General features: G+C 31.4%; 1 protein-coding gene across 3 annotated transcripts in view; it reads left to right on the top strand.

The window, feature by feature from the left end:
- The first annotated feature begins 4,715 nt into the window (after positions 1 to 4,715).
- The window catches only part of sptb (spectrin, beta, erythrocytic), a 230,630-nt gene continuing 213,224 nt past the window's right edge, over positions 4,716 to 22,121 (top strand). Inside the window, exon 1 of one of the 3 annotated variants that reach the window (XM_061969202.2) lies at positions 4,716 to 4,730. The gene's annotated coding sequence lies outside the window, so the exon portion shown is untranslated. Of the gene's footprint in view, positions 4,731 to 4,962; positions 5,047 to 22,121 lie in introns of those variants that run through there. The other 2 variants (XM_061969200.1, XM_061969201.1) reach the window with 2 other exon arrangements.

Below are 22,121 nucleotides of genomic sequence, written 5' to 3' on the forward strand. Positions count from 1 at the left end.
GTGATTAATCATGATTGATATAAATTCAAATATGATTAATCTAAATTCAAGCGTGATTAATCTCTTTTTGTAAATGTATGGTTTGAGAGCATTACTAATAACATCTCCATAATAATGTCTTCATTGGATTTTTACGATCTGCCAATAAAAAAACAATAACAAAATATTGAATTAATCACAAATAAATGCAAATTAATTTAGCTCCTTTAGCTTATATCCTAACGATTAAATTGCATGTGTTACCAAGTATTGGGGTCTTTCTTCACTTAAACTAAATGTATACGTTTATGCTACCAGTAATACTCAAATCTCGAGGAGATTAATCAAAATTCAAATGTGATTAATCTAAATTCAAATGTGATTAATCATCCATCCATCCATTTTCTACGGCTTGTCCCTTTTTGGGGTCGCGGAGGGTGCTGGAACCTATCTCAGATGTGATTAATCATAATTAATCTAAATTCAAATGTGATTAATCACGATTAAGCTAAATTCAAATGTGATTAATCATGATTAAGCTAAATTCAAGTGTGATTAATCTCTTTTTTTGAATGTATGGTTTGAGAGCATTACTAATAACATCTCCATAATAATGTCTTCATTGGATTTTTACGATCTGCCAAGAAAAAAACAAGTTAACTCATGCGAATAATAACAAAATATTGAATTAATCACAAATTCATGCAAATTAATTGCGCAATTAATTTAGCTCCTTTAGCTTATATCCTAACGATTAAATTGCATGTGTTACCAAGTATTGGGGTCTTTCTTCACTTAAACTAAATGTATATGTTTATGCTACTAGTAATACTCAATTCTCGAGGAGATTAGTCTAAATTCAAATGTGATTAATCTAAATTAAAATGTGATTCATCTAAATTCAACTGCGATTAATCATGATTAATCTAAATTCACATGTGATTAATCATGATTAAGCTAAATTCACATGTGATTAATCTAAATTTAAATATGATTAATCATGATTAATTTAAATTCAAGTGTGATTAATCTTTTTTTTAATGTATGGTTTGAGAGCATTACATTATACGTTTATGCTACTAGTAACACTTAATTCTCGAGGAGATTAGTTTAAATTAAAATGTGATTAATCATGATTAATCTAAATTCAAATGTGATTATCTAAATTCAGCTATGATTAATCTAAATTCAAATGTGATTAATCATAATTAATCTAAATTCAAATGTGATTAACCTAAATTCAGCTATGATTAATCTAAATTCAAATGTGATTAATCTAAATTCAAATGTGATTATCTAAATTCAGCTATGACTAATCTAAATTCAAATGTGATTAATCATGATTAATCTAAATTCAAATGTGATTAATCTAAATTCAAATGTGATTAATCTAAATTCAGCTATGATTAATCTAAATTCAGCTATGATTAATCTAAATTCAAATGTGATTAATCATGATTAATCTAAATTCAAATGTGATTAATCTAAATTTAAATGTGATTAATCTAAATTCAGCTATGATTAATCTAAATTCAAATGTGATTAATCATGATTAATCTAAATTCAAATGTGATTATCTAAATTCAGCTATGATTAATCTAAATTCAAATGTGATTAATCATGATTAATCTAAATTCAAATGTGATTATCTAAATTCAGCTATGACTAAACTAAATTCAAATGTGATTAATCATGATTAATCTAAATTCAAATGTGATTAATCATGATATCTCAATCCAAATGTGATTAATCTAAATTCACGTGATTAATCATGGTTGATCTAAATTCAAATGTGATTCATCTAAATTCACATGTGATTAATCAATATTGATCTAAATTAAAATGTGATTAATCTCTTTTTTTTAAATGTATCGTTTGAGATCATGTCTTCATTGGACTTTTACGAGCTGCGTGCTGAAATTGGCCCTTGGGCCGCACCTTGGAGGCCCCTGGTTTGAATGTATGATATATTTGTTTGTCGCATTGTTAGATAACATTACGAGATAACATTATTAGATAACATTATGAAATTGTCAAGACTTGGTGGGTGTTTGCTTTTCCGGGATGCAACGGAAAGTTGGCTCGGGCGAGACGGGAATGAAGGTACATGATTTATTAATATATTAAAAAAAAAGTACAAATGAAAAACACGCACAATGGCGGAGAACAAACTATGAAACCAAAAAGACTATAAACATGGAACAAAAACTTACTTGGCTTGGACAAAAACAGTTGCATGAAGAATGGAAATGGAAAGAAGTATCAGGCATGGACAGAGCATAAATGTGGTGAGGTCGTCAGAAAGACAAACTGAAAGACACTGAACTTAAATACTACAGACATGATTAACGAAAACAGGTGCGTGACTCAAAACGTGAAACAGGTGCGTGACGTGACAGGTGAAAACTAATGGGTTGCTATGGTGACAAACAAGAGTGCACAATGAGTCCAAAACAGGTGAAACTAATGGGGTAATCATGGAAACAAGACAAGGGAGTGAAAAGACAGAAACTAAAGAGTCCAATAACTAAACAAAACATGATTACACAGACATGACAGAAATGTTAACATATTAGATAACATTGTGAAATGTTAACATTACGAGATAACATTATGAAATGTTAACATTATTAGATAACATTATGAGATAACATTTCAGTTTAAAAATGTATTTTTTTTTTCTGCTCGTGCGCTCACGAAAGGGGTGGGGCTCACCCTGGTTGATATAGACAGCAGCTAGGACGGTGGCCATGGAAGTCGGAACCCGCTAAGGAGTGTGTAACAACCCACCTGCCGAATCAACTAGCCCTGAAAATGGATGGCGCTGGAGCGTCGGGCCCATATACCCGGCCGTCGCCGGCAGCGAGACGCGCTTGGAGGTGCGCTCAGCGCGGCTCCCATATGATTGCGCACTGGTGTGCGTCTGGGTCGTGACAGCGTGGCACGCGAATGTCTGTTCTGCATTGGATCAGTCTCCTTTCTTTAACAGGCAAAAGCTTTATAACCTCACTAATGCCTTGCATCGTCTATATTAGATATATAACAACGGGCGGGTGCGGGCGGATGCGGTTCTGATCAAATGTTAGATCGGGTGGATTGCGGATGGTTGACGACTTTCTGATGCGGTTGCGGATGAAATAATTGCCTATCCGCGCATCTCTAGTTACCAAGTATTGGGGTCTTTCTTCACTTAAACTAAATGTATACGTTTATGCTACCAGTAACACTCAATTCTCGAGGAGATTAGTTTGAATTAAAATGTGATTAATCATGATTAATCTAAATTCAAATGTGATCAATCTAAATTCAGCTATGATTAATCTAAATTCAAATGTGATTAATCATGATTAATCTAAATTCAAATGTGATTAATCTAAATTCAGCTATGATTAATCTAAATTCAAATGTGATTAATCATGATTAATCTAAATTCAAATGTGATTAATCATGATTAATCTAAATTCAAATGTGATTAATCTAACTTCAAATGTGATTAATCATGATTAATCTAAATTCAAATGTGATTAATCTAAATTCAAATGTGATTAATCATGATTGATCTAAATTCAAATGTGATTAATCTAAATTCTCATGTGATTAATAATGATTGATCTAAATTCAAATGTGATTAATCTAAATTCTCATGTGATTAATCATGATTCATCTAAATTCAAATGTGATTACTCTAAATTCAAATGTGATTATCTAAATTCAGCTATGATTAATCTAAATCCAAATGTGATTAATCATGATTAATCTAAATTCAAATGTGATTAATCTAAATTCTCATGTGATTAATCATGATTGATCTAAATTCAAATGTGATTAATCTAAATTCACATGTGATTAATCATGATTAATCTAAATTGAAATGGGATTACTCTAAATTCAAATGTGATTATCTAAATTCAGCTATGATTAATCTAAATTCAAATGTGATTCATCTAAATTCAAATGTGATTAATCTAACTTCAAATGTGATTAATCATGATTAATCTGAATTCAAATGTGATTAATCTAAATTCAAATGCGATTAATCATGATTGATCTAAATTAAAATGTGATTAATCTCTTTTTTTTAAATGTATCGTTTGAGATCATGTCTTCATTGGACTTTTACGAGCTGCCAATAAAAAAAACGAGCGGCGTGCTGAAATTGGCCCTTGGGCCGCACTTTGGAGGCCCCTGCTTTGAATGTATGATATATTTGTCGCATTATGAGATAACATTATTAGATAACATTATGAGATAACATTTCAGTTTAAAAATGTATTTTTTTTCTGTGAAAACGCAAAGAAGAAACATTTAGTGAGAAAAGTCATGTTGAAGCTGCACACTTGAAGGCAAATATGAAGGATTTTGTGTTGAGTTCCAGCGTGAAGGTGAAGGTGACACCCCCACGGGGCTGCTGGGTGGGTGGGTGCGTGTCTTGACACCCCCACGGGGCTGCTGGGTGGGTGGGTGCGTGTCATCCCCCCCAGCAGAGAGGTGGAGTCCACGCATGCCACACTTGATGGGCCATTTTTGTACGGGAATGTCCTCCCCCTCTCACCCACTCCACGCGACGCCTTTTTATTTTTAACCCACGCACAGTGGGCCGGCTGCTCATCGGAATGAGCCCCCTGCCCACCACCATCACCCCCACCACCACCATCCCTGCGTGCGGGCGCAGCGCCGAGTGGGACCTCGCTGCCTCCACGGGACCTTAAAGTGACCACTGGCCGACACGACAAACCCACGCTGCCGAAAAAGTGAGTGCAGCATGTTTGTTAATCCACTTCTGAACCACAAAAAGACCTCAAGGAGCGAAATTCATGTCGAAAACGTAAGAGTTTTTTCTTTACCTTTTAGTGACTTTCAACTCTTTCAATAGTGACTTTTACGCGGCGTGACGCACCCACGCGCGTGGAAACGTCACAGAAAGAAATCCTCTTAGACACGCGGGACGCCGCCGCTGATGTGTAACAATCATAAGAGTCACAACCTTGTTTAAATCCACGCAAAGAGCAGCGAATGTGAGTACAGCGCCTTTATGCCACAGTAGACGATCTTTGAAAGGCTGAGCAGGTCAACGGAGAAACACTTTGCTACTTTTTTATTGTGGAAACTATCAAATTACTTTGTTACTTTTTATTCTCCTAACTATGAAATAGAGCAAGAAATGATCGACACTGAAAAGTTGAAGTAAAAATGGATTTTACTGTTACAGTAACAACAAAGACCGTAGATATTAGGTAAAAAAATAAATAAATAAAAAAAAAAAAAAGTTTTAAATAGCTCCTTATTTGTCATGATTTTATTTTGAAATTAAATGTTGGCAGCGTGTTTCCATTGACAGTAATTTGGTGTGAAAATAAAAGTAATGTACAGTAAAAAAACAACAAAATAAAAGTGTTAGCATTACAGTAATGTACAGTGAAACAATGAAAAAGTAACCGTGTAATACTCTTCCATGTCAGTAGGTGGCAGCCGGTAGCTAATTGCTTTGTAGATGTGGGAGGCAGGGTGCAGGTAAAAAGGTGTCTTAATGCTTAAACCAAAAATAAACAAAAGGTGAGTACGAAAAGGCATTGAAGGTTAGGGAAGGCTATGCAGAACGAAGCTAAAACTGAACTGGCTACAAAGTAAACAAAAACAGAATGCTGGACGACAGCAAAGACTTACTGTGGAGCAAAGACAATGTACATCCGAACATGACAATCAACAATGTCCCCACAAAGAAGGATTAAAAACAACTGAAATATTCTTGATTGCTAAAACAAAGTAGATACGGGAAATATCGCTCAAAGGAAGACATGAAACTGCTACAGGAAAATACCAAAAAAAAGAGAAAAAGCCACCAAAATAGGAGCGCAAGACAAGAAGTAAAACACTACAAACAGCAAATAAGTCAGGGTGTGACGTGACAGGTGGTGACAGTACACCTACTTTGAGACAAGAGCTATAGCGATGTGGTAGCGTTGCAGTAATCGACTGTGAAACAATGACAAAGTGGTAAGTGTTACAGTAATGTACTGTAAAAACAAAAAAGTGCTAGCATTACAGTAATTTACCTTAAAAGAACGAACAAGTGGTAGAATTACAGCAATGTATTGTAAAAACAACAAAATGACAGTAATATACTGTAAAAACAACAAAATAAAAGTGGTAGCGTTACAGTAATCTACTGGGGAAACAAAATAGTAGCATTAAATTAATGTACAGTAAAAACAACAACAAAATAAAAGTGGTAGCATTAAAGTAATGTACCATTAAACAATAAAAAAGTGGTAGAATTACAGTAACGTACTGTAAAAACAACAACATAAAAGTGGTATGGCATTAGTGATGTGCGGTAAAACAACAACAAAATAAAAGTGGTAGCATTAAAGTAATGTACCATTAAACAATAAAAAAAGTGGTAGAATTACAGTAATGTACTGTGAAAACAACAACATAAAAGTGGTATGGCATTAGTGATGTGCGGCAAAACAACAAAATAAAAGTGGTAGCATTAAAGAAATGTACAGTAAAAACAACAACAAAATAAAAGTGGTAGCATTAAAGTAATGTACTGTAAAACAATGAAAAAGTGGTAGAATTACAGTAATGTACTGTAAAAACAACAACATAACAGTGGATTGGCATTAGTGATGTGCGGTAAAACAACAACAAAATAAAAGTGGTAGCATTAAAGTAATGTACCATAAAACAATGAAAAAGTGGTAGAATTACAGTAATGTACTGTGAAAACAACGACATAACAGTGGTGTGGCATTAGTGATGTGCGGTAAAACAACAACAAAATAAAAGTGGTAGCATTAAAGAAATGTACAGTAAAAACAACAACAAAATAAAAGTGGTAGCAGTAAAGTAATGTACCATTAAACAATAAAAAAAAAGTGGTAGAATTACAGTAATGTACTATAAAAACAACAACATAAAAGTGGTATGGCATTAGTGATGTGCGGCAAAACAACAAAATAAAAGTGGTAGAATTAAAGTAATGTACCATTAAACAATAAAAAAGTGGTAGAATTACAGTAATGTACTGTGAAAACAACAACATAAAAGTGGTATGGCATTAGTGATGTGTGGCAAAACAACAACCAAATAAAAGTGGTAGCATTAAAGTAATGTACCATTAAACAATAAAAAAAGTGGTAGAATTACAGTAATGTACTGTGAAAACAACAACATAAAAGTGGTATGGCATTAGTCATGTGCGGTATAACAACAAAATAAAAGTGGTAACATTAAAGTAATGTACCATAAAACAATGAAAAAGTGGTAGAATTACAGTAATGTACTGTAAAAACAACAACATAACAGTGGATTGGCATTAGTGATGTGCGGTAAAACAACAACAAAATAAAAGTGGTAGCATTAAAGTAATGTACCATAAAACAATGAAAAAGTGGTAGAATTACAGTAATGTACTGTGAAAACAACAACATAAAAGTGGTATGGCATTAGTGATGTGCGGCAAAACAACAACAAAATAAAAGTGGTAGCATTAAAGTAATGTACCATTAAACAATAAAAAAGTGGTAGAATTACAGCAATGTACTGTGAAAACAACAACATAAAAGTGGTACGGCATTAGTGATGTGCGGTAAAACAACAACAAAATAAAAGTGGTAGCATTAAAGTAATGTACAGTAAAAACAACAACAAAATAAAAGTGGAAGCGTTAAAGTAATGTACCATAAAACAATGAAAAAGTGGTAGAATTACAGTAATGTACTGTAAAAACAACAACATAACAGTGGTATGGCATTAGTGATGTGCGGTAAAACAACAAAATAAAAGTGGTAGCATTAAAGTAATGTACCATAAAACAATGAAAAAGTGGTAGAATTACAGTAATGTACCATAAAACAATAAAAAAAGTGGTAGAATTACAGTAATGTACTGTAAAAACAACAACATAAAAGTGGTATGGCATTAGTGATGTGCGGTAAAACAACAACAAAATAAAAGTGGTAGCATTAAAGTAATGTACCATAAAACAATGAAAAAGTGGTAGAATTACAGTAATGTACTGTAAAAACAACAACATAAAAGTGGTATGGCATTAGTGATGTGCGGCAAAACAACAACAAAATAAAAGTGGTAGCATTAAAGTAATGTACCATAAAACAATGAAAAAGTGGTAGAATTACAGTAATGTACTGTAAAAACAACAACATAAAAGTGGTATGGCATTAGTGATGTGCGGCAAAACAACAACAAAATAAAAGTGGTAGCATTAAAGAAATGTACAGTAAAAACAACAACAAAATAAAAGTGGTAGCATTAAAGTAATGTACCATTAAACAATAAAAAAAAGTGGTAGAATTACAGTAATGTACTATAAAAACAACAACATAAAAGTGGTATGGCATTAGTGATGTGCGGCAAAACAACAAAATAAAAGTGGTAGAATTAAAGTAATGTACCATTAAACAATAAAAAAGTGGTAGAATTACAGTAATGTACTGTGAAAACAACAACATAAAAGTGGTATGGCATTAGTGATGTGTGGCAAAACAACAACAAAATAAAAGTGGTAGCATTAAAGTAATGTACCATAAAACAATGAAAAAGTGGTAGAATTACAGTAATGTACTGTGAAAACAACGACATAACAGTGGTGTGGCATTAGTGATGTGCGGTAAAACAACAACAAAATAAAAGTGGTAGCATTAAAGAAATGTACAGTAAAAACAACAACAAAATAAAAGTGGTAGCAGTAAAGTAATGTACCATTAAACAATAAAAAAAAGTGGTAGAATTACAGTAATGTACTATAAAAACAACAACATAAAAGTGGTATGGCATTAGTGATGTGCGGCAAAACAACAAAATAAAAGTGGTAGAATTAAAGTAATGTACCATTAAACAATAAAAAAGTGGTAGAATTACAGTAATGTACTGTGAAAACAACAACATAAAAGTGGTATGGCATTAGTGATGTGTGGCAAAACAACAACAAAATAAAAGTGGTAGCATTAAAGTAATGTACCATAAAACAATGAAAAAGTGGTAGAATTACAGTAATGTACTGTGAAAACAACGACATAACAGTGGTGTGGCATTAGTGATGTGCGGTAAAACAACAACAAAATAAAAGTGGTAGCATTAAAGAAATGTACAGTAAAAACAACAACAAAATAAAAGTGGTAGCAGTAAAGTAATGTACCATTAAACAATAAAAAAAAGTGGTAGAATTACAGTAATGTACTATAAAAACAACAACATAAAAGTGGTATGGCATTAGTGATGTGCGGCAAAACAACAAAATAAAAGTGGTAGAATTAAAGTAATGTACCATTAAACAATAAAAAAGTGGTAGAATTACAGTAATGTACTGTGAAAACAACAACATAAAAGTGGTATGGCATTAGTGATGTGCGGTAAAACAACAACAAAATAAAAGTGGTAGCATTAAAGTAATGTACCATTAAACAATAAAAAAGTGGTAGAATTACAGCAATGTACTGTGAAAACAACAACATAAAAGTGGTACGGCATTAGTGATGTGCGGTAAAACAACAACAAAATAAAAGTGGTAGCATTAAAGTAATGTACAGTAAAAACAACAACAAAATAAAAGTGGAAGCGTTAAAGTAATGTACCATAAAACAATGAAAAAGTGGTAGAATTACAGTAATGTACTGTAAAAACAACAACATAACAGTGGTATGGCATTAGTGATGTGCGGTAAAACAACAAAATAAAAGTGGTAGCATTAAAGTAATGTACCATAAAACAATGAAAAAGTGGTAGAATTACAGTAATGTACCATAAAACAATAAAAAAAGTGGTAGAATTACAGTAATGTACTGTAAAAACAACAACATAAAAGTGGTATGGCATTAGTGATGTGCGGTAAAACAACAACAAAATAAAAGTGGTAGCATTAAAGTAATGTACCATAAAACAATGAAAAAGTGGTAGAATTACAGTAATGTACTGTAAAAACAACAACATAAAAGTGGTATGGCATTAGTGATGTGCGGCAAAACAACAACAAAATAAAAGTGGTAGCATTAAAGTAATGTACCATAAAACAATGAAAAAGTGGTAGAATTACAGTAATGTACTGTAAAAACAACAACATAAAAGTGGTATGGCATTAGTGATGTGCGGCAAAACAACAACAAAATAAAAGTGGTAGCATTAAAGAAATGTACAGTAAAAACAACAACAAAATAAAAGTGGTAGCATTAAAGTAATGTACCATTAAACAATAAAAAAAAGTGGTAGAATTACAGTAATGTACTATAAAAACAACAACATAAAAGTGGTATGGCATTAGTGATGTGCGGCAAAACAACAAAATAAAAGTGGTAGAATTAAAGTAATGTACCATTAAACAATAAAAAAGTGGTAGAATTACAGTAATGTACTGTGAAAACAACAACATAAAAGTGGTATGGCATTAGTGATGTGTGGCAAAACAACAACAAAATAAAAGTGGTAGCATTAAAGTAATGTACCATAAAACAATGAAAAAGTGGTAGAATTACAGTAATGTACTGTGAAAACAACGACATAACAGTGGTGTGGCATTAGTGATGTGCGGTAAAACAACAACAAAATAAAAGTGGTAGCATTAAAGAAATGTACAGTAAAAACAACAACAAAATAAAAGTGGTAGCAGTAAAGTAATGTACCATTAAACAATAAAAAAAAGTGGTAGAATTACAGTAATGTACTATAAAAACAACAACATAAAAGTGGTATGGCATTAGTGATGTGCGGCAAAACAACAAAATAAAAGTGGTAGAATTAAAGTAATGTACCATTAAACAATAAAAAAGTGGTAGAATTACAGTAATGTACTGTGAAAACAACAACATAAAAGTGGTATGGCATTAGTGATGTGTGGCAAAACAACAACAAAATAAAAGTGGTAGCATTAAAGTAATGTACCATAAAACAATGAAAAAGTGGTAGAATTACAGTAATGTACTGTGAAAACAACGACATAACAGTGGTGTGGCATTAGTGATGTGCGGTAAAACAACAACAAAATAAAAGTGGTAGCATTAAAGAAATGTACAGTAAAAACAACAACAAAATAAAAGTGGTAGCAGTAAAGTAATGTACCATTAAACAATAAAAAAAAGTGGTAGAATTACAGTAATGTACTATAAAAACAACAACATAAAAGTGGTATGGCATTAGTGATGTGCGGCAAAACAACAAAATAAAAGTGGTAGAATTAAAGTAATGTACCATTAAACAATAAAAAAGTGGTAGAATTACAGTAATGTACTGTGAAAACAACAACATAAAAGTGGTATGGCATTAGTGATGTGTGGCAAAACAACAACAAAATAAAAGTGGTAGAATTACAGTAATGTACTGTGAAAACAACAACATAAAAGTGGTATGGCATTAGTGATGTGTGGCAAAACAACAACAAAATAAAAGTGGTAGCATTAAAGTAATGTACCATTAAACAATAAAAAAGTGGTAGAATTACAGTAATGTACTGTAAAAACAACAACATAAAAGTGGTATGGCATAAGTGATGTGCGGCAAAACAACAAAATAAAAGTGGTAGCATTAAAGTAATGTACCATTAAACAATACAAAAGTGGTAGAATTACAGCAATGTACTGTGAAAACAACAACATAAAAGTGGTATGGCATTAGTGATGTGCGGTAAAACAAGAACAAAATAAAAGTGGTAGCATTAAAGTAATGTACCATAAAACAATGAAAAAGTGGTAGAATTACAGTAATGTACTGTAAAAACAACAACATAAAAGTGGTATGGCATTAGTGATGTGCGGTAAAACAACAACAAAATAAAAGTGGTAGCATTAAAGTAATGTACCATTAAACAATAAAAAAAGTGGTAGAATTACAGTAATGTACTGTAAAAACAACAACATAAAAGTGGTATGGCATTAGTGATGTGCGGTAGAACAACAACAAAATAAAAGTGGTAGCATTAAAGTAATGTACCATTAAACAATAAAAAACAAAAGTCAAAAATAAACAATAAAAAACAAAAGTCAAAAAAATAATAAGTGATTTTTTGAAGTGACCCGAATGCAATAAAAACATGTCACTTTCAAAAAATAAAACACTTCCCAATCTTTTACTTTGGTCTTTTATTCTGAAAGGACTTGTGGAATCTCTTCATTTTCCCACCATAGTTTCACTAATGCAAGTGTGAAAGACGTCAAAAGTGTGAAGGTTTGAAGATCTTGTCTGCTAGAAAGTCCCTGTGAAGGACCCTTAAAGGGCCCCTAAGAGGCCCCTTAAAGGGCCCCTAGGAGGCCCCTAGGAGGCCCCTAAGCGGACTGAAGGGTCCACAGACGTGTGGAAGGTAAACAAAAGTTTAAGCAACATTTCTTCAAGTCTCTTTTTGCAGACTCAGCAAAAAGAAAGCAAGTCTTGATAATTGTTGGCAAGGTTTTGATATATTTGAAAGAGTGTGATGTCGTCTTGTGTTGATCATACTCTGCGCGCTCTTCTTCCTCATCCTCCTCTTCATCCCGACAGGTGGTGTCGAATGCAGGAGGTCTCACTTGTCTCCTCTTTCACTTCCTGTGCACTCGCTTATGTTGACAACCAGCTTATTCTTACTGAAAAGTCTCGCTTAGGTCCACGTACTATTTGTCTTTGCCTCCTTCACCATTCCCGTAGAGGATCTTTGACAGGTGTCTCTGTATTTAGTCCTTAAAACAGCACATAACTCATGTTATATATGTAGAGGATCTTTGATTGTTTTTGCAGTTGGTCCTTAATGAGCAGACTGCTCCAACTATATAGATGATCTTTGATTCCTATCACATAGATGATCTTTGACTGGTGTTTCTGTATTTAGTCCTTAAAACAGCAGATTGATTGTTTTTGCAGTTGGTCCTAAATGAGCAGACTGTTCCAATCGTATAGATGATCTTTGATTCCTATCACATAGATGATCTTTGACTGGTGTTTCTGTATTTAGTCCTTAAAATGGCAGATAACTCATGTTATATATAGAGGATCTTTGATTGTTTTTGCAGTTGACCCTTAATGGGCAGACTGCTCCTGTTATATAGATGATCTTTGATTCCCATCACATAGAGGATCTTTGACTGGTGTTTCTGTATTTAGTCCTTAAAACAGCAGATTGATTGTTTTTGCAGTTGGTCCTTAATGAGCAGACTGCTCCAATCATAAAGATGATCTTTGATTCCTATCACATAGATGATCTTTGACTGGTGTTTCTGTATTTAGTCCTTAAAATGGCAGATAACTCATGTTATATATAGAGGATCTTTGATTGTTTTTTGCAGTTGGTCCTTAATGAGCAGACTGCTCCAATGATATAGATGATCTTTGATTCCTATCACATAGAGGATCTTTGACTGGTGTTTCTGTATTTAGTCCTTAAAATGGCAGATAACTCATGTTAAATATAGAGGATCTTTGATTGTTTTTTGCAGTTGGTCCTTAATGAGCAGACTGCTCCAATTATATAGATGATCTTTGATTCCCATCATATAGAGGATATTTGAATAGTGTTTCTGTATTTAGTCCTTAAAACAGCAGATTGTTTTTTGTAGTTGGTCCTTAATGAGCAGACTGCTCCAATTTTATAGATGATCTTTGATTCCTTTCACATAGAGGATCTTGTGTTTTTGTGTATAGTCCTTAAAACAGCAGATCACTCCTGTTATATAGAGGATCTTTGATTGTTTTTTGCAGTTGGTCCTTAATGAGCAGACTGCTCCAATTTTATATAGGATCTTTGACTGGTGTTTCTGTATTTAGTCCTTAAAACAGCAGATTGATTGTTTTTGCAGTTGGCCCTTAATGAGCAGACTGCTCCAATGATATAGATGATCTTTGATTCCTATCACATAGATGATCTTTGACTGGTGTTTTTGTATTTAGTCCTTAAAATGGCAGATAACTCATGTTAAATATAGAGGATCTTTGATTGTTTTTTCAGTTGATCCTTAATGAGCAGACTGCTCCAATCACATTATATAGATGATCTTTGACTGGTGTTTTTTTTGTTTAGTCCTTAAAACAGCAGATAACTCATGTTATATATAGAGGATCTTTGATTGTTTTTGCAGTTGGTCCTTAATGAGCAGACTGTTCCAATTATATAGATGATCTTTGATTCCTATCACATGGATGATCTTTGACTGGTGTTTCTGTATTTAGTCCTTAAAATGGCAGATAACTCATGTTATATATACAGGATCTTTGATTGTTTTTTGCAGTTGATCCTTAATGAGCAGACTTCTCCAATTACATTATATAGATGATCTTTGACTGGTGTTTTTTTGTTTAGTCCTTAAAACAGCAGATAACTCCTGATATATAGAGGATCTTTGATTGTTTTTTGCAGTTGGTCCTTAATGAGCAGACTGCTCAAATTATATAGATGATCTTTGATTCCTATCACATAGATGATTTTTGACTGGTCTTTCTGTATTTAGTCCTTAAAATGGCAGATAACTCATGTTATATATAGAGGATCTTTGATTGTTTTTTGCAGTTGGTCCTTAATGAGCAGACTGCTCCAATTTTATAGATGATCTTTGACTGGTGTTTCTGTATTTAGTCCTTAAAACAGCAGCTAACTCATGTTATATATACAGGATCTTTGATTGTTTTTGTAGTTGATCCTTAATGAGCAGACTGCTCCAATTACATTATATAGATGATCTTTGACTGGTGTTTTTTTTGTTTAGTCCTTAAAACAGCAGATAACTCATGTTATATATAGAGGATCTTTGATTGTTTTTGCAGTTGGTCCTTAATGAGCAGACTGTTCCAATTATATAGATGATCTTTGATTCCTATCACATGGATGATCTTTGACTGGTGTTTCTGTATTTAGTCCTTAAAATGGCAGATAACTCATGTTATATATACAGGATCTTTGATTGTTTTTTGCAGTTGATCCTTAATGAGCAGACTTCTCCAATTACATTATATAGATGATCTTTGACTGGTGTTTTTTTGTTTAGTCCTTAAAACAGCAGATAACTCCTGATATATAGAGGATCTTTGATTGTTTTTTGCAGTTGGTCCTTAATGAGCAGACTGCTCAAATGATATAGATGATCTTTGATTCCTATCACATAGATGATTTTTGACTGGTGTTTCTGTATTTAGTCCTTAAAATGGCAGATAACTCATGTTATATATAGAGGATCTTTGATTGTTTTTTGCAGTTGGTCCTTAATGAGCAGACTGCTCCAATTTTATAGATGATCTTTGACTGGTGTTTCTGTATTTAGTCCTTAAAACAGCAGCTAACTCATGTTATATATACAGGATCTTTGATTGTTTTTGTAGTTGATCCTTAATGAGCAGACTGCTCCAATTACATTATATAGATGATCTTTGACTGGTGTTTCTGTATTTAGTCCTTAAAACAGCACATAACTCATGTTATATATAGAGGATCTTTGATTGTTTTTGTAGTTGATCCTTAATGAGCAGACTGTTCCAATCATGTAGATGATGTTTGATTCCTATCACATAGATGATCTTTGACTGGTGTTTCTGTATTTAGTCCTTAAAATGGCAGATAACTCATGTTATATATAGAGGATCTTTGATTGTTTTTTTCAGTTGGTCCTTAATGGGCAGACTGCTCCAATTTTATAGATGATCTTTGACTGGTGTTTCTGTATTTAGTCCTTAAAACAGCAGCTAACTCATGTTATACATACAGGATCTTTGATTGTTTTTGTAGTTGATCCTTAATGAGCAAACTGCTCCAATTACATTATATAGATGATCTTTGACTGGTGTTTTTGTGTTTAGTCTTTAAAACAGCAGATCACTCCTGTTATATAGAGGATCTTTGATTGTTTTTGCAGTTGGTCCTTAATGAGCAGACTGCTCCAATCATATAGATGATCTTTGATTCCTATCACATAGATGATCTTTGACTGGTGTTTCTGTATTTAGTCCTTAAAATGGCAGATAACTCATGTTATATATAGAGGATCTTTGATTGTTTTTGCAGTTGGTCCTTAATAAGCAGACTGCTCCAATTGTATAGATGATCTTTGATTCCTTTCACATAGAGGATCTTTGACTGGTGTTTTTGTGTTTAGTCCTTAAAACAGCAGATCACTCCTGTTGTATAGAGGATCTTTGATTGTTTTTTGCAGTTGATCCTTAATGAGCAGACTGCTCCAATCACATTATATAGATGATCTTTGTTTCCCATCACATAGAGGATCTTTGACTGGTGTTTCTGTATTTAGTCCTTAAAACAGCAGATAACTCCTTGTTATATATAGGATCTTTGATTGTTTTTACAGCAGAGTGTTGTATAAAGTAGATACTCAACAGGAGAGTGTTCCTGTCACGTAGATGATCTTTGACTGTTTGTACTTAAAACAGCAGATATGTTACATAGAGGATCTTTTCTTTACATAGAGGATCTTTTCTTCTGTTGGTTGTCATTTATGCCTTTTACACTTTTTAGGATTGTCGGGCCTTGGCGGAGGTCTCACTCTGGACAGTATTTCACCTCTGATCATCATTTTTGACTGAATATGGAAGTTTGACAACTTTTTACACATTGAGCAGTTAGGCGTGTGTGTGTGTGTGTGTGTGTGTGTGTGTGTGTGTGTGTGTGTGTGTGTGTGTGTGTGTGTGTGTGTGTGTGTGTGTGTAAAGGTGATAAGGACATCCCCCTGGTGGGTGGGGCTTCCATGTCCCCCTCGAGTCGTTGATAAGACGTCTCTGTGGCGGCGTGATAGCGAGCAGGAGGAGGGAAACCTGAAGGAGGCGTCACTCCACACCACTGAGGGCCTCTTCACTATTCTTATATCTCACCCTCCAATTAATATATTAATACCACACATATTTATATCACACATGTATTTGTATCACGCGTATATTTATATCACGCTTATTTATATTACACGTATATTTGTATCGCATATATATTTGTATCACCCGTATTTATATCACACGCGTATTCACATCACACATATATTTATATCACACATTTATTTCCCACACACATTTTTGTATCACACATTTTTTTATCACTTACATATTTTAATCACACATATTTTTACCATACATTTATATCACATATTTATGTCAAATTTAATTGTATCACACATTTCTACCACACATATATTTATGTCACACATTTATATCACACACACACACATTTGTATCACACATTTTTGTATCACAAATGTATTTAAATCACATATTTGTGTCACACATATTTTTTATCACATGTTTTAATCACACTTATATTTATATCACACATTTACATCACATATTTATATCAATTTAATTGTATCACACGTATATTTATATCACACGCACAGTCACATCACACATATATTTATATCACACACATTTATATTACACATAATTGTATCACACAAGTATTTAAATCACACGTATATTTGTATCACACATATTTATAATACGTACATATTTATATCACACACATATTTATATCAGACATTTACATCACATATTTATATCAATTTGATTGTATCACACGTATATTCATATCACACGCACAGTCACATCACACATATATTTATATCACACACATTTATATTACACATAATTGTATCACACAAGTATTTAAATCACACATATATTTGTATCACACATATTTATAATACGCACATATTTATATCACACACATATTTATATCAGACATTTACATCACATATTTACCGTATATACATTTAATTATATCACACATATATTTATATCACACACATTTATACTACACAATTGTATCACACAAGTATTTCAATCACACATATATTTATATCACACATATTTATAATACGCAAATATTTATATCACACACATACTGTATTTATATCAGACATTTATTTATACCACACATTTATATCACACACATTTATGTCACACGTGTATTCATATCACACATATATTTATACATGTTTTAATCACACTTATATTTATATCACACATTTACATAGCATATTTATATCAATTTAATTGTATCACACGTATATTTATATCACACGCACAGTCACATCCCACATATATTTATATCACACACATTTATATTACACATAATTGTATCACACAAGTATTTAAATCACACGTATATTTGTATCACACATTTATAATACGCACATATTTATATCACACACATATTTATATCAGACATTTACATCACATATTTATATACATTTAATTATATCACACATATATTTATATCACACACATTTATACTACACATAATTGTATCACACAAGTATTTCAATCACACATATTTATATCACACATATTTATAATACGCAAATATTTATATCACACACATACTGTATTTATATCAGACATTTATTTATACCACACATTTATATCACACACATTTATGTCACACGTGTATTCATATCACACATATATTTATACATGTTTTAATCACACTTATATTTATATCACACATTTACATAACATATTTATATCAATTTAATTGTATCACACGTATATTTATATCACACGCACAGTCACATCACACATATATTTATATCACACACATTTATATTACACATAATTGTATCACACAAGTATTTAAATCACACATATATTTGTATCACACATATTTATAATACGCAAATATTTATATCACACACATATTTATATCAGACATTTACATCACATATTTATATACATTTAATTATATCACACATATATGTATATCACACACACATTTATACTACACATAATTGTATGACACAAGTATTTCAATCACAAATATTTATATCACACATATTTATAATACGCAAATATTTATATCACACACATACTGTATTTATATCAGACATTTATTTATACCACACATTTATATCACACACATTTATGTCACACGTGTATTCATATCACACATATATTTATACATGTTTTAATCACACTTATATTTATATCACACATTTACATAGCATATTTATATCAATTTAATTGTATCACACGTATATTTATATCACACGCACAGTCACATCCCACATATATTTATATCACACACATTTATATTACACATAATTGTACCACACAAGTATTTAAATCACACGTATATTTGTATCACACATATTTATAATACGCACATATTTATATCACACACATATTTATATCAGACATTTACATCACATATTTATATACATTTAATTATATCACACATATATTTATATCACACGCATAGTCACATCACACATATATTTATATCGCACACATTTATACTACACATAATTGTATCACACAAGTATTTCAATCACACATATATTTATATCACACATTTATAATACGCACATATTTATATCACACACATATTTATATCAGACATTTACATCACATATTTATATCAATTTAATTGTATCACACGTATATTTGTATCACACGCACAGTCACATCACACATATATTTACATCACACACATTTATATTACACATAATTGTACCACACAAGTATTTAAATCACACGTATATTTGTATCACACATATTTATAATACGCACATATTTATATCACACACATATTTATATCAGACATTTATTTATACCACACATATTTATGTCACACGTGTATTCATATCACACATATATTTATAACACACATTTATTTCCCACACACATTTGTATCACACATTTATTTCACACATATTTGTATCACATACATATTTTAATCACACATATATTTTTATCATACATTTATATCACATATTTATGTCAAATTTAATTGTATCACACGCACAGTCATATCACATATATATTTATATCACACACATTTATACCACACATATATTTTTGTCACACATTTATATCACACACACACATTTGTATCACACATTTTTGTATCACAAATGTATTTAAATCACATAATTATATCACAGATTTTTATCACATACATATTTTAATCACACTTATATTTATATCACACATTTATATCACATATTTATATACAATTTAATTGTATCACACATATATTTATATCGCACGCATAGTCACATCACACATATATTCATATCACACATTTATATCACACACATTTGTATTACATATATTTGTATCACACAGGTATCTAAATCACACATTTATATCACACACATATTTATATCAGACATTTATTTATACCACACGTATTTATACCACACAAATATTTATACCACACATTTATATCACACGTATTTATACCACACACATATTCATAATCACACACATATTTATATCACACACGTGTTTATATCACACATTAATTTTGAATCACTCATATATTTATACCACACATACATCACACACATATTTATATCACACATCTATTTGTATCACACTTGTATTTATAGCTCATATATTAATATCACACATTTATTTATATCACACATATATTTTTACCACACACATTTATACCACACATATATTTATGTCACACATTTATATCACACATACGCATTTGTATCACACATTTTTGTATCACAAATGTATTTAAGTCACATATTTATATCACATTTTATCGCATACATATTTTAATCACACTTATATTTATATCGCACATTTATATCGCATATGTATATACAATTTAATTGTATCACACATATATTCATCTCGCACGCATAGTCACATCACACATATATTTATATCACACATTTATATCACACACATTTGTATCACACAGGTATTTGTATCTCACATATTTATATTACACAAATTTATAATACGCATGTATTTATATCACACACACATTTATATCAGACATTTATTTATACCACACACATATTTATACCACACATATATTTATATCACACGTATTTATACCACACACATATTCATAATCACACACATATTTATATCACACACGTGTTTATATCACACAGGTATCTAAAATCACACATTTATATCACACAAATTTATAATACGCATGTATTTGTATCACACACATATTTATATCAGACATTTATTTATACCACACACGTATTTATACCACACATTTATATCACACGTATTTATACCACACACATATTCATAATCACACACATATTTATATCACACACGTGTTTATATCACACATTAATTTTGAATCACTCATATATTTATACCACACATACATCACACACATATTTATATCACACATCTATTTGTATCACACTTGTATTTATAGCTCATATATTAATATCACACATTTATTTATATCAGACATATATTTATACCACACACATTTATACCACACATATATTTATGTCACACATTTATATCACACACACACACACGCATTTGTATCACACATTTTTGTATCACAAATGTATTTAAATCACATATTTATATCACACATTTTTATCACATACATATTTTGATCACACTTATATTTATATCGCACATTTATATCGCATATTTATGTACAATTTAATTGTATCACACATATATTCATCTCGCACGCATAGTCACATCACACATATATTTATATCACACATTTATATCACACACATTTGTATCACACAGGTATTTGTATCTCACATATTTATATTACACAAATTTATAATACGCATGTATTTATATCACACACACATTTATATCAGACATTTATTTATACCACACACGTATTTATACCACACATGTATTTATATCACACGTATTTATACCACACATATATTCATAATCACACACATATTTATTTCACACTCGTGTTTGTATCACACATTCATTTTGAATCACATATATATTCACACCACACATATACATCACACACATATTTATATCACACATCTATTTGTATCACACTTGTATTTATAGCTCATATATTAATATCACACATTTATTTATATCACACATATATTTATACCACACACATTTATACCACACATATATTTATGTCACACATTTATATCACACACACGCGCATTTGTATCACACATTTTTGTATCACAAATGTATTTAAATCACATATTTATATCACACATTTTTATCACATACATATTTTGATCACACGTATATTTATATCGCACATTTATATCGCATATTCATATACAACTTAATTGTATCACACATATATTCATCTCGCACGCATAGTCACATCACACATATATTTATATCACACACATTTGTATCACACAGGTGTTTGTATCACACATATTTATATTACACAAATTTACAATACGCATGTATTTATATCACACACACATTTATATCAGACATTT

The sequence above is a fragment of the Nerophis lumbriciformis genome, linkage group LG08, assembly GCF_033978685.3.
Source record: "Nerophis lumbriciformis linkage group LG08, RoL_Nlum_v2.1, whole genome shotgun sequence".
NCBI classification, from domain to species: Eukaryota; Metazoa; Chordata; class Actinopteri; order Syngnathiformes; family Syngnathidae; genus Nerophis; species Nerophis lumbriciformis.